This window comes from Peromyscus eremicus, chromosome 11 (genome assembly GCF_949786415.1).
Source record: "Peromyscus eremicus chromosome 11, PerEre_H2_v1, whole genome shotgun sequence".
Classification (NCBI taxonomy): Eukaryota; Metazoa; Chordata; class Mammalia; order Rodentia; family Cricetidae; genus Peromyscus; species Peromyscus eremicus.
The window spans coordinates 64,839,362-64,853,719 of NC_081427.1; positions in this window are offsets into that span (position 1 = coordinate 64,839,362).

The window sequence follows — 14,358 nt, forward strand, 5'->3', positions numbered from 1 at the left end:
CAATTGGATATGTCTCTCATCCACAGAGTAAAATAATTATCCTCTAGCTCACATAGAATATTCCCCAATATCAATCATATTTTGGGTCATGAAACATTTCTATAATACTTTTAAATTAATACAAATTATATAATCTATGCTCTCTGTTCACAAGAAAATTAAACTAGAAATTGAAAATAGATATTTGCTGAACTATCACAAAATATTTGTAGATAAAACTATTTATTTAAATAACACATATATAAAACTAAGAATCTTAGGGAAAATATATAATAGTTTAACCTATATTAAAATAAAATGCAATTGATTTAATATCAAAATTATAAGTTTAAAATACATTAAACTAATGTAAGAAAAACAGATTATATTCAAAATAAAGTTGAGAGGAAATAAAATGGCTAAGGAAATAAATGAAATTGAAAATCAAAGTGAATAGTCAATAGAGAAAAATAATGAATCCTCCTGTAGCCAAAAGTTGGTAAGCCTCCAGCTGTGCTAATGAGAAACACAAGGTGAGAGAGAGAGAGAGAGAGAGAGAGAGAGAGAGAGAGAGAGAGAGAGAGAGAGACATGAATTGCAAACATCAGGTAAAAAAATAGATTCCCCCTAAAAACTACAAGGGCATTAAAATATAGCAGAAGACATTATGGATAACTTTATAATCATGAATTTGATGATCTAGATAAAATGATCAATTACTCAAAGATGAAATGTGGCATAATTCACAAAATACAAAGCAGATAACTTGAATATGCATAAATCTATTAAGTGCATTAATTCAATTATTAACCAATTCAGGAAAAAAAGTACAAGGTTAGACAGGTGCATTGCTCATTTCTAACCTATAGAAAGAAATTGTGTATATTTTCTACCACATTATTTAAGCACAGAGCTAATGTTACTATCTCCAAATCAATATTTGAAGACATTACTTGAATACTTAAAGCATTTACATTACAAGAAGAAACAGAGGCATGCACAAACACACATACACACCAATCAATAAAACTACATCAGAAAACAAACCTTGGAAGAGAAGCACATCTCATAAACATAAATGACATAGACTTCACAACAAATGTTGTAGTAAATCAAATACAATGATGTGACTATATAGATTAAATATTCCAATATTCAATGACTCAAATATGACATGCATTACATCTGCAAAAAGAATAAGTGGCTCATCTACCAGTGTAGAAAAATTGTTAATCAGTTCAATACTCATTAATTGCTTAAAAATATCCCCATGAAAACCACAAATAGAAAACAACTATGTCAACTTAATAAGAAGGTCAACAAAAACCCTGCAGTAAACATCATCCATAATTATGAAAATCCTGAAATTCTCAGTCTGAGATAAGAGACAAGGCAAGATAATTCCTCTCATCTCTAATTTCAACACTGTATTAGACAACATAGTTATGGCAATGTGACAAAAAATGAATCACACATTGAGATAAAAATAAAACTTCCATTCCAACTTATGATGTGAATATGTTACAGTGATTCAGAAATTAATTGTAAAAAACCTCTTTAAACTAATAAGCAATTTTAATCCAAACAGCAAGTAAAAGTATAATTTATTTATGCCTTTATCATAGCAATCAGGAGAAAGAGGCAAGGAGATTCCTGTGAGTACTAGGATAGCCTTTTTTACATAGTGAGTTTTAGGCCACCTAGAGTGACATAATGAGACTTTGTCTCAAAAAATATGAAACAAAACAACAGAAGTATAATATAAAATCTAATCATTTTTCTGTGTTCTGCTTATGTGCCAGTAGAATATAAAATTAAAAACACTTGGATTTATATTTTTACCACAAAATAAAGTCTTGGTATATAAATAGAAAAGTAGGAAACACATAGACAGACCAAGTAAGATGATTATAGAGCAGAATCTGTTTTTTTTTTTCTCTGTGAATTTCTTTGAAGGGGTGTCTATATCTTGATATTGTGTCTCTGCAGTTACTGAAATCCTGGTTGTGGAATACCATATGAGCTAATGATACATCATAACCTGACCCAATGAACCCAAATAATAGCCACACAACAGTAGTCCATGGTAGATATAAATGATATATCATAGATAGTAAAAAATTGGTGTATACCCAGAGTAAACAACTAACCCCTCTGTTGGGTGTTTCGTTCTGTTGCCCACTATTAATGTAACACTGAAAATTTCAGAGAAATTTTCTATTAGTCAGTTAATATAAAAAAAAACTTTTAAGGTGCTTGTTTGTTCTTAATAGTTTCCACATACTATCAGTTGGAAGACAATAGCTACCACTACATACATGTGCTCAGAAATAACTCTGAAAGTCAACAAGTATAAAGGGAAAAATTTGGAATCCTGTAACTTTTCATGAGCCTTTGCCCTTATGTGGAATAAGATATTTACTCAGAAATGGATTGGTACTTACTTATAACCCTGGAAAAAATAAGTTTTTGGCTTGTCAGAACTTAAAAAGGATGCAGTTTAAGGATTGCTTCCAGGTAATCTGTTGAACTATTTATATGTGCCCTTCAGAAAGGAGATAAGAGTGAGGTACTTGTACCTCATGTAAATGCCTGTAAGAGTAAAATTCAAGAGAAGCTAAAATTCAATAATCAAGTAGAAGAGATAATTTTCTTGTGGGTCTTAGTCTAATTCCCTAGCCATCCTGCTGCTTGCTAGATAGACTTATTTAAATCTCTCCATGGTAGCAGGAATGAAGACCTAAAATTGGCTCAGTAACAGGCATTTCCATTATTTAAAGCAGAATGGACTACCTACTGCCACTGTAAGCAAAAGTAGAATCCAGTATCAAGACAAGTCCCGATGGGAGACTATTTCAGAGACCCTTTCATCATGTAGAGAGTATGATTTTTACTAAGGAAATAGATTTGCAATTCACATAACTTTTTCCTTCTCTGTTAAAAACATTCTGCACAACTATAATTCAGAAGCTTTACAAATTTTTTTTTCATTTCCCAGCTTCCTACAAAATATCAACTCTGACCACAGAATATATTACTAGGAAACTGTCTTAGTCTGTTTGTGCTATATAACACCATATCCCAAGCTGAGTGATTCATAAACAAATTAAATTTACTTATTTCCTTACAGTTTCGGAGGCTGAAGATTACAGGCTGCTGTCAGGTTCAGCTATTGTTTAAGGCCACATCTTTGCTTTCTGGATGGCTCCTTGCTGCTGTCTCCTGGAAGGGCTGCACACTGTAGACTATGACAAGGAAAGCTGTAGCTTAACAGTTCTTGTTAATAAAAATCAAACCTGAGCCAGGTATTGGAGTGAACTGGAAGATCAGAGAACCAGAACAAGCCACAGCTACCTCACCTTGCCAGATCCTCAGCTGGTCTAGTTTCCTCAGACTGGAAACCTCTGTGTCTCAGCTGAACTGTGCTCCAAAGCCTGAAAGCTGAAACAGCCAAATGCTTAAACAGCCAAATGTTGCTAGTTCCTGGTCCTCACGCCTTATATATCTTTCTGCCTTCTGCCATCACTCCCTGGGATTAAAGGCTCACTCCCTGGGATTAAAGGCGTGTGTCACCATGCTTGGCTGTATCCTTGAACACATGGATTTCTGCCTCTGGAATGCTAGGATTAAAGGCGTGTGCTACCACTGTTTATCCTCTATGTTTAATATTGTGGCTGTTCCGTCTCTGACCCCAGATAAGTTTATTAGGGTGCACAATATTTTGGGGAACACAATACTACCTCAGAAAGCAGATTATATTGAGAGGAGAAAAGATGAATTTGAAGACTTTTTTGAAAGAAAACAAATCCTTCATGGCCTAATCAATTTCTAAGATTCCTCTTTTTAACTCTATCACATTGTGTGTTATATTTTAATATGAATTTTGGACATAAAAATTCAAAATAAGGATATGGTAGATTGCTTTGTTGAGAGTCCCACCATAGTTCCATCTAAGAATAAGTAGCCTATAGTTCTGAAGCACTATACTAGGAGGTATGGTACATAGAGTAAGTCAGGTGCCCAGTATATGTTCTTTGTTTGTTTGCTTGTTCATACATACTGCATTATTGTCAATTAATAGAAATCTAGAGTTAGAATAGTCCATTTTAAGTAATAAATTATTAAGCAGTATCTATAATTTAGCTGATTATTTAGTTAAAGGAAATCTATTCTATGTAGGCACATATATTTGTTTTCAGGAAAACATTTGATATATCTGCACATGAAATATTTCTCTACTTCTTTAAGGATAAGCTACCTAGTATATCTGCCTTGTATGCAATACATATATACTTTCTAACTTTTTAAGGTTCAACCAAATGCTTACCACATGTGTTTATAAATAGGTTTGCTGTGATAGAACTGTTCTTTTTACTTAATAAAAGCTTCCAATCACCAGAAGGATAAATGACTTGGACTTTGAATGTATAGTGGGAAAATAACAATTTAAATATCAAATGTCAGCCTCAGGGTTTTATCTAGGATTGGTTTAGAACCAAATTCCAACAATGCAAATTTACACAAAGAAAGGTATATTATAGGGACATATTCATATGTGATATAAAATACATTTTCATATGGCGTTAGCAAAAACAAGTGAACAAACAAACCTAACACCTGAAAGAATGCTGTCCAAAAGAACTCAGAGCTTCAAATGCATGTCATTGTATTTCCGAGCATAGGATGTTACTTGTGTTAGAGAAAAAACAAAACAAAACAAAACAAAAACATTGAGGGTTGGCCAGAATTTAGGAGAAGGAGATGTTTTCAGGAAATAGGTAAAGTGATGCACTCGTCAACATTTTTAACTTGTCAGAAGAAATGACAAGTGAAACTTGAAATTATTGGTCTTTTGCTTCAGAAAGAAGAGTTGAAGAGTCTTTTTTGGGGGGTTATGTGCTCTTAGATACCATTAAGAAATAGGAAGAACTGTAATTTCCCAAACAGAGAATATGAGGTAAATGAAAAACTGGCCATGAGACTATCATTTCAAGAATAGATTGTGTGGAAAGACTCAATAAAAATGACAGAATAGTTGCAATAGAATAAAAAGAAAACAAAGAAATCCAGCAGGAAAATCTTGTTATATTTGGTGCTGGTGGTGGTTGTAATTTTAGAAGGCTATTAATAGAATAACTAGGAAAGCAATATATCAAAGTGTGGTAAATAAAATACCACATTCAGAGAGTATCTTACCTCTACTATATTCGGTGCCTTCTATGTTAGTAATTCAGGCTTAACAAATTAATATTTTAAATATATGAAGGCAATTCTAGGCTCAAACCATTTTAATTGAATTTAGCTATGCTTATATCTTTGGCTCAACTAAAATTTCAGTTAGAGAATGAATTAAATTTTATTGATTAGAAGCTTTTATAGGAAGAATTATTAGCATATAAAACATTTAATATTGTTCAATGTAATTTCTTTCTCTCTGTGTTCAAATATGTTTATTTTCCTTCTTTTCTATTATTTTCTATCCAATATCAACATTAAATATTGCTGAAGAAAAAAGCATATAGCTTTCTTTCAAGGAAGTGTAAGAAGTTACACATTAAAGCATGGCAAATCTTTGGAGTGTAGACCATCATCCAGTTTTTCCATAGTAACAGCCTCTAACTATTAGAGTCTAACTTTTTTTTTTTTTTTTTTTTTTTTTTTTTGGTTTTTCGAGACAGGGTTTCTCTGTGTAGTTTTGCGCCTTTCCTGGAACTCACTTGGTAACCCAGGCTGGCCTCGAGCTCACAGAGATCCGCCTGGCTCTGCCTCCTGAGTGCTGGGATTAAAGGCGTGCGCCACCACCGCCCGGCTCAGAGTCTAACTTCTTAATGAGAATACTGTCATTTATTTCAGAAGACCTTGTAACCAGCTAAAAGTAGATGAGTGTGTGCAAGCATTTTTCACTGAAATTTTCCCATATTTTTATTGTTGCATAGATATGAAGTCTATTGCCAGGACACATAAATCAGAGTTGGTCCACAGTGCAGCATTCAATATTCAGACTTAATTAGATAATGAAGGCTCTAATATCTTCAATGTATTAATCATTGACAGATTAACAGTCAGTTGTATTATTATGCAGCGCTGTGGCAACTATGACGCCTATTTGGAAGACTTAATCATTGTAGAATGAACTTCTGTTTCATTTCCTATTTTTTTTGTTCCTAGGAGGTGAGCAGCTTTCCCATGCTGTCCGCCAATGCTATGACTTCCTGCTTCATCATAGGCCCAGAAACAATGCGACATGGGAAACAGTCTGAAACTAAGAGCTGAATGAAAAAAGAAATAAAAGGAGAATAAAAGAAATAAAAGCTCCTAAAGCATTGGGGCTTTTAATTATAGAAATAAGGGAGAAAATGGCATGCAGCAAAGGCATCTGGGAGAGTCCAGTCAGCATGGCCACAAACTGAGCTGTGCTAAATGAGAAGAGGGAGGAGTAGGGAGGTAAGAGGGAGAGAGGGGAATCAGGAGTAGTGGCCAGGAGTGCAAGTGGCCAAAAAGGTGAGCTTAGCCAAAATGGCTGGGTCATATAGGGAAGAGCAGCTGGGGGAATGGCAGCCCAGTTCTCTACCTGGATGGGGGCGCTCTGTGCCAGCCAGGAAGACCCTGAAACAGGTATGGATTAGACTGAGGGATGCTGGAAGAACCTGGTGGCCAGAGTCTGCTTTGACATCTTAATAGCCCTTTGTCCTGGATTTGAGACCCAACAGAGTCTGCTTTGATGTGTTAATAGCCCCTTGTCCTGGGTTTGAAAGTGGTCCTGAACCAAAATCAGTTTTTTTTTTTTTTTTATTATTATTTAACTTGTGTTAGAAGTATTTTACTAGAGCAATGGGAGCCTGTACCAATTCAACTTTTTTTTTCTAGCTTATACTGATTTTGTACAAATAACATTCTATTACCTAGCTGCCAATAATTAAGTGAAAAGTAAAAAAAAAAAATGATCATTTTATTCAAACTATTAAGTTTATCTGCTTTGAATTTAAAAGAAGAGACACCATTGCAACAGTTCTCCAAATTTGTGTAAAAATGTTTTGTTCTAAACAGAATTTTGTCAGCAGCTTATGTTCCAAAAAAAAAAGAAAAAAGAAAAGAAGGAAAGAAAGAAAGAAATCATCACTAAGTCATATAAATGCTTTGTATTACTCTAAGAAGGTAGAAAAATGTATGTATATGTAGTTATTTCTTCAATAATCAAACTCAAAGAAATTATAGGTGCATATAGCATTTACTGATTCTGATAAATACATTTCCAATTTTTTAATGAGGGAGTGATTCAAAATTATAAAGTTGAGTGACATTGATTGCTGCTTGTGTAAACTATTTGGGAACATGAGATGGACAGTTTTCTACATACTTGTCAATAATTTTAGCCCTACAAATGCATCCCAGCATAAATATCACTGTCTCCAGGTCTTATAGACTTCATTAGGATGCTGCATATAAGAAAGGGATTTTAGAAGGAAGCTTTGCCCATTTACATACCCACATAATGTCCAAAACTTTTCATGTATATTTAGGAGTTGTTAAAGTGATAGACGTTCCTTTGGATCTAGCTTGGAAAAAAAAAGTGGGAAAAGATGCGATACATTAATTTTCTATGTATGGTGAACAAATTAAATTCTTTACATCTAATGATGCCTTTGAGGATTTCTTTCTACTGTTGTTTTAGAACACAAACCTCCAAATTCAGGAAATATATTTAAGGAAAATACATTTGCTTCACAACCAGTTTGGTTGCTACATCAGGCTGAACCACACATACTAGTTTATTCCCATAGCTTGTATTAAGAGCTTTTATTATTTGTTAATCAGTGGTCAGATATTAGAGTAAGCTACTATAAACAAATGGCCATGTACCACATGCTACCTAAAAATAAATATTCTGCAGTATACCTGTGAACAATATAGGATACATAAAACAAATGAAGAACAAAATATTTAAGCTAATATCTTGCTTTTTGTCTACATAACATTCTGATTACAACCATCTAAGCACATTCTTTTCTCCCTCAATATAGTTTATATTTTGAGGCATAGAAATTAAGATCCCACTTTTAATCCCATCACTTGAAAGGTGAAAGCCGCTGGATCTCTGTGGGTTCAAGGCCAGCCTGATCTACACAGCTAGTTCCAGGACAGCCTGTGCTATAAAAAGAAACCCTGTCTTGAAAAACCAAAAAAATGAAAACAAAACAAAACAATGGGAAATATATTCATCATTTAACATATATTTGTTAATTTATTAGCCTTTATTAGCATCAATTAATATATGTGAAATTAGTTATAATTGTTAAATTTAAATATTCTGTAATTTGACAGTTGGTATCTTGGTCTGTTTGTAAGGCTCCTAGCAGTGAGATTAGAACCTGTCCCTGGCACCTAGCTGGCTTTTGGGAATCTGTTCCCCATGCTGAATTACCTAGCCTGCTTTTATGCAGGGAGAGGAGCTTCATCCTACCTCAACTTGAAATACCATGCTTTGTTTAAGCCCATGGGAGGCCTGCCCCTTTCTGAATGGAGACTGAGGATGAATGGATGCAGAGGGGGAGTAGATGGGAGTTGGAAGAGGGAACAGGAGGAGAAGAGGAAGGGGAAACTGTGATTGGTTTGTAAAATAAATGAAAATGTTAATTATATAAAATTAAATTAAAAATAATTAATTAAAAGAAAACCAAAACCCTCAGTATGTTAATTAACCACACACACAAAAAAAGAAAAATACTATGTATATATAAAATATATATCATATATAATATATAATGTAAAAATATCACATTATTATATCACTTGAGGGAAGAGCTTTTTGAAAAGCAGATCAAAATTAATGCTCACACCAAAACTTTTTAAAAGATTCCAAGTAATGACAATTATTTGTACAAAACAATTTTACTGCAAGTATTCTAACTTTCTATACAGTAAAAGAGAAGCAAACATTCCACAATAAACATTATCTTAACTGAACTACAGGGATGTTTTAAATTTATCACTATGTTATCAAACACATCAATTTAAATTGTAAGCAGTCACTAAACAAATTTATTGATTTTATGATTGATTTGTGATATTATTTAACTTCAGAGATTCTCTGTTTAGTTTTTTTTTTCCATATGTACTATCCATTAGTAAGAGCGGTGAGTAACATGAGAAAATACATATGAGTATTTCTATTTGTTTAACTTTGCTATATGTAATATGTTGAATTTTATTCATTGTGAACAAAGAGTTTTCAACTAACGAAATTGAGAGAGTAATATAAATTAAGAATCCAGAAACCACAAAAACGGTAAACGGGGAAATCAGTTATGTAAGTTATGTCTCAATACAAAGCCTCTTGTTCTTTATGAGAAATTTGTAAACAACAAATCATGTGAAAGCCTTGGAAATTCATTTATGACAATGTCACTTGCCACATTATTAAAACTAGTTCAAAAAAAATAAAAACATTTGAAAATATCTCAGATGACTAGATATTATATTATATTAATAGAGAGGGAATGTCACCTTCAGAGCAAAGTAATGACTTTACATCTTAATTAAATATGCACCTTTTTTCTTAACCTTTGTTTACTCTAGAGGCTTGAAGTTACATTCTATGTTATTTTAATCTTCCTTGCTTCTAAGGATGTCCCAGTACAAAGTCATCACCAATGATATATAACCAGATGTGCCTTGGATACATATTGAAAAGCACCAATAGCTCTGTGCAAGATGAACAGCTGTTTCTGAACATATACCATTTATTCTAGTCTTGAATACACAATCATGCCAAGATCAGATACAGTTGTCATTTTAGCATATGTGGCAGATAAAAAGTGGGTTAAAGTGTAGAACTTGCTTTACACTGTGATTGACACAGAACATCCAGTGTTAGGAATAATCATAGAATCATACAGAATGTAGTTACCTCTAGGTTATTCAGCCAAGTTTCCTGAAAGAGGTGTGAACTCAAAGTTTTGAAAGCAGCCTAAAGCCGAGAGGGGAGAAAATGATGCGTGTGAAGAGACATTCTCTCCACATGTAGTCCGCAATCTAAGTGATTTAGAATCTCATAATTTGTGGGCCTGCTGGGTTTGAAAAGACAATGTATGTACCCCAAATTGTGGCTAGCCCTAGAAGCAGGAAATAGCTGTCACAGCAGGTAATAAGACTGATAAAATTAGGCAGAGGGAGGCAAAGGGAGGATTCAGGATGGGGACTCTTCACCTAAGGCTATCATTTCAAACTGCCTCCAGACAATAGCAATCATTGGAAAGGAAAGGGGGAAGAGCTTGAGTAAGGAAGCCAGAAAACTGAAAACACAAAACTTTAAGGACTATATTTAAGCTGAGTTCTCAGCTGTAGTTACTTATATCAGAACTGACTGAAGAAAATGTCCTCAGAGCATAATTGATTTGAAAAGAAACATTTTACAGAAATAACACCAATCATCGATTACAGAAGTCTATGACTTTCTGTCACCCAGCCAGAACAAAACTGGAAAGACATTCTTCTCAAGTTTCATCTCAAAGGGTCATGAGTAATAAATGGTAAGCAAGCCCTTCCCAGTGTCACAAAGAACAGAAAATCACTATAAATAGTAAGAAGATTCTGAGATGGCAAAAATTCAATATGGGACAGGAAGGGAAAACATGTGGTCATGAAGAGTACAAGAACAATATTAGGTTCATTGTATGCATATGAAAATATGTTAAATCCCATAAAATGAATAATTAATACATGCTAATAAAGAAAATATTAGAAATAATTAGAGGCCACGCAGTGGTGGCCCACATCTTTAATCTCAGCACTTGGGAGGCAGAGGCTGGCAGATGGATCTCTGTGAGTTCAAGGCCAGCCTAGTCTACAAAGTGAGTTCCAGGATGGCTAGAACTGTTACACAGAGAAAGAGAAACCCTGTCTTGAAAAATCAAAAAGAGAAAAGAAAAAAAAAAAACAGAAATAATTAGGTCAGTACTTTGAGGGGATGGGAAAGTGTGTATGAAGGGAGGTAGCACAGAAATTTAACTAGATACAACAATCTTGTCTCTCCTCTTCATATATCTGTCACTCTTCCGTTGCCATTGTGGGACTTCTCAACTTTTGTCCTCTGTCCTTTCAAACACTTCTCTTTTCCTTAGTAATTACTCAAATATTTTGTGACATTCATCCAAAAGAATTTTTAACTCTATTAATATCATCAAGAATTGGAAAAATATTAGCCATTTAAAAATAACTAGAAAAAACTTTATTCAAAAGAGTTGTTTTAAATAATCAAGATCAGGCTGTTTTCTGTGCTATGCCTTCCACATTGAGTAAAACAGGCTCATTTAGACTCTGCCTTGTTCTGACAGATTCCACCTGGTGACCAGCTTTTGGCTCCGTTGTGAAGATGTAGGACGACTGTGCTTCTGGGTGAACACGTGAACACTACCCATGAAACTCAGACTAATAAGTGACGTATTCCTTGGGTAGAAAGGGTATTGTCATAGTTGTTTATCAGGGGGAAATGAAACTCTACAGGCATGGTGACTATTAAAGGTGAATAAAAAAGAGATGTGTAGATGTAACCAACCGTCTTATTAAATAAGAAACACAGAGCCGATTCAGAGAAGAAAGCCAAGAGGTCAGAGCTAAGAGCCTTACCCTTCCTGCTTCAGTGATCCTCTTCAGCCAAGAGAGCTCTCCGAAAAGAGAGCTACTTCCTGTGTATTTGTCTTTATATAGTCTTTCTGTTCTGCCTTCTCATTGATTATAAACCCAAACACATGACTGCCTCATCACTGCCTGTCTGTAAATACTTCCAGGTCTTCTATGGTTGGGATTGAGATTAAAGGCGTGTGTCTCCTATGAAGGCTATATCCTTTTACACACAGAGATCTATCTAGCTCTGTCTACCAAATGCTGGGATTAAAGGTGTGCGCCACCAACGCCATGCTCTTGCTATGGCTCTAATAGCTCTGACCCCTGGGCAACTTTATTTATTAACATATAATTAAAATCACATTTTAGTACAAATAAAATACCACCATAGAGATGGCCAAACAAGTTGACAGATAATGACGGCCTTAATCAGACTGTCACCTGATGACCCAGTGGAACCACAAGCAGGGAACTCTGGAGGGGCCTTAGGGCTTCAGCTCTGCTTACTCTCTGCTATTGACAAGACCTATATAACTGCCATATTGCTGTTAATCAATTTATAGAGCTATTGTTCACTTCATTCCTTCATCTGAAATGAATCCTGTCCTTCAAATTTTTTTTTATTTTTTAAATTTTTATATGAATACGTATTTTTATTCATTTTATTTCCTGGAAATTCCATACATATTTAATACATTCTTATTATTCTCTATGCACTGTCTATCTCTCTCCTAATCAATCAACATCACCTCTTTTTTCCTATCAATCCTTTGTGCAGGTTCATAATGTTGTCTTTGTATTGTGACCCACATATTTTAAACAGGGCCGTCTATTGAAACCTTGGGTTGGAACTATCCCTTGGAGCTTGGTGATGTCCAAAGTGAAATATCTGGAAACATTTTCAAAATTAGCAGTTTTCATTTTATACATTAATTTGTGATAATTTATCAATGTTCTATTTTTTTCTAAGAGGTTTACAGTGTTCAGTGGAAATCTGACATCTCTGATGGTCTTTTAATTCCTGGAATTCTATGCATATGCTGTGGGATATATTTCTGTATGCTGTGAACATGTGTTGTTCTGAATGGTTGATAAATAAAGACGTTTAGCCTATGGCAGGGCAGAATGGAGTCATGCAAGAAAATCCAAGGGAGAGAGTGAAAAGAGAAAGGAGAAGCAGGGAAGATGCCATCCCGCCATCCAGGGGACAGCATGTAATGGCACACAGGTAAAGTCAGGGAACATGTGGCCATGGTGACATACAGATTAATAGAAATGGGCTGAGCTTAGTTTAGAAGAGCTAGCTAGAAAGAAATTTGAGCCATAGTCCATGGCCATGCAATTCATAATTGATATAAGCCTCTGTGTACTTACTCAGGTCTGAGTGGCTGCAGGACTGGGAGGGACACAGGAAAACTGACTACATGCACAAAATAAAATTTCAGAATGAAAGTACAAAAACTAGATCATACATAAAGGCCTTAGGATGTGTTATAAAACAGAATTAAGTGGGTCATTGTAATGATTAGCAATATTTTTTTCTGTTCTTCTGAAAAGTCAAGAGATAGTACATTTTCAACTGGCTGAGATAAAGAAGGGCTTTTTGTTCACTGTCATAAATGGTATACTCTTTCCATTATATTTTTGCTACCAAACCAGAACAACTGATTTCATCTAAAGTCCATATTATACAGGAAGTTGATGTTCATATCTTAGTTCTGTTTCCCTTAGCAAGGTTGTGGTCATTCATTCTAATAGCTATAAATTATTTAAAAACACCTCTCATGGGGAAAATCCTGAAATATTTTAGATCGACTATGGCCACAGGTATTCAAGTGAGAAGCAGTATGAAAGCTTATGGCAGTGTAAAGCTGTCTCTCAGATCACATAGAATGGTTTGCATGACAGAACTACAGTAAGCGTGACAATTTCTGCTGTGTTCCTTAGAACTGCTAAGAGGCATGTCATAAATCTTTCAGTTCTGCCAAACACAGAATTTCCCTGTGGCTACTCTCAAAAAAATATGCCAAGGCCAGGTACATTACATTACACAGAAAAAAAAAATACTGAACATTGGTAAAATGAATAGTTGATCCAATATTTTCCTAGTTCCTTAAGTAAAATATGGGCAGGCATTTTAATTAGGTGAATTACTCATTCAATGACCTATGCTCCTCCAATTCCTTTGAAAAGATGTCTGGTAAAAGGGAGGCAACTAGTCTCCACACATCCTTTTGAAGCCTTTTCACACATTTTCACTGATGATTGAAAAGAAATTAAAATAAGACTACAATATGAAGCTATGTTTACAGACTATTCAAAGTAAGTAAAAAAAAGAAGATCTGAAAAACCAAGCACAAACTGTGTAAATGACTGAAATTAGATTAAATCAATGAGTGCAGGGACATAATTCTTGGAACCACTGAGCAAAAGTCCCTTGTGTCCTGGAAGGGTGACAGTTCACAAGACATTCATTTCCAGACTGTAGCACACATTGGAAATATTTTTTGGTCCATTTAAAGGAAAGTTCTCTTCAGTGAAACAGTTTCATTAAAATAATCATTTATCATGCTACTACTGCAATGTGCCATGCATAATTTGAGATCAATGGTCTCCTGATTTGCTTCTAGATACACCTGGATGGAAATATTTATTAGTGACATTTCCATCTTGTAAAATAAAAATGTTAATTGCCTTACCTGGAATCTATACCATCTCCTAGCCAGCAACATTTTTTTCTTTCCACTTTTTCCTCCT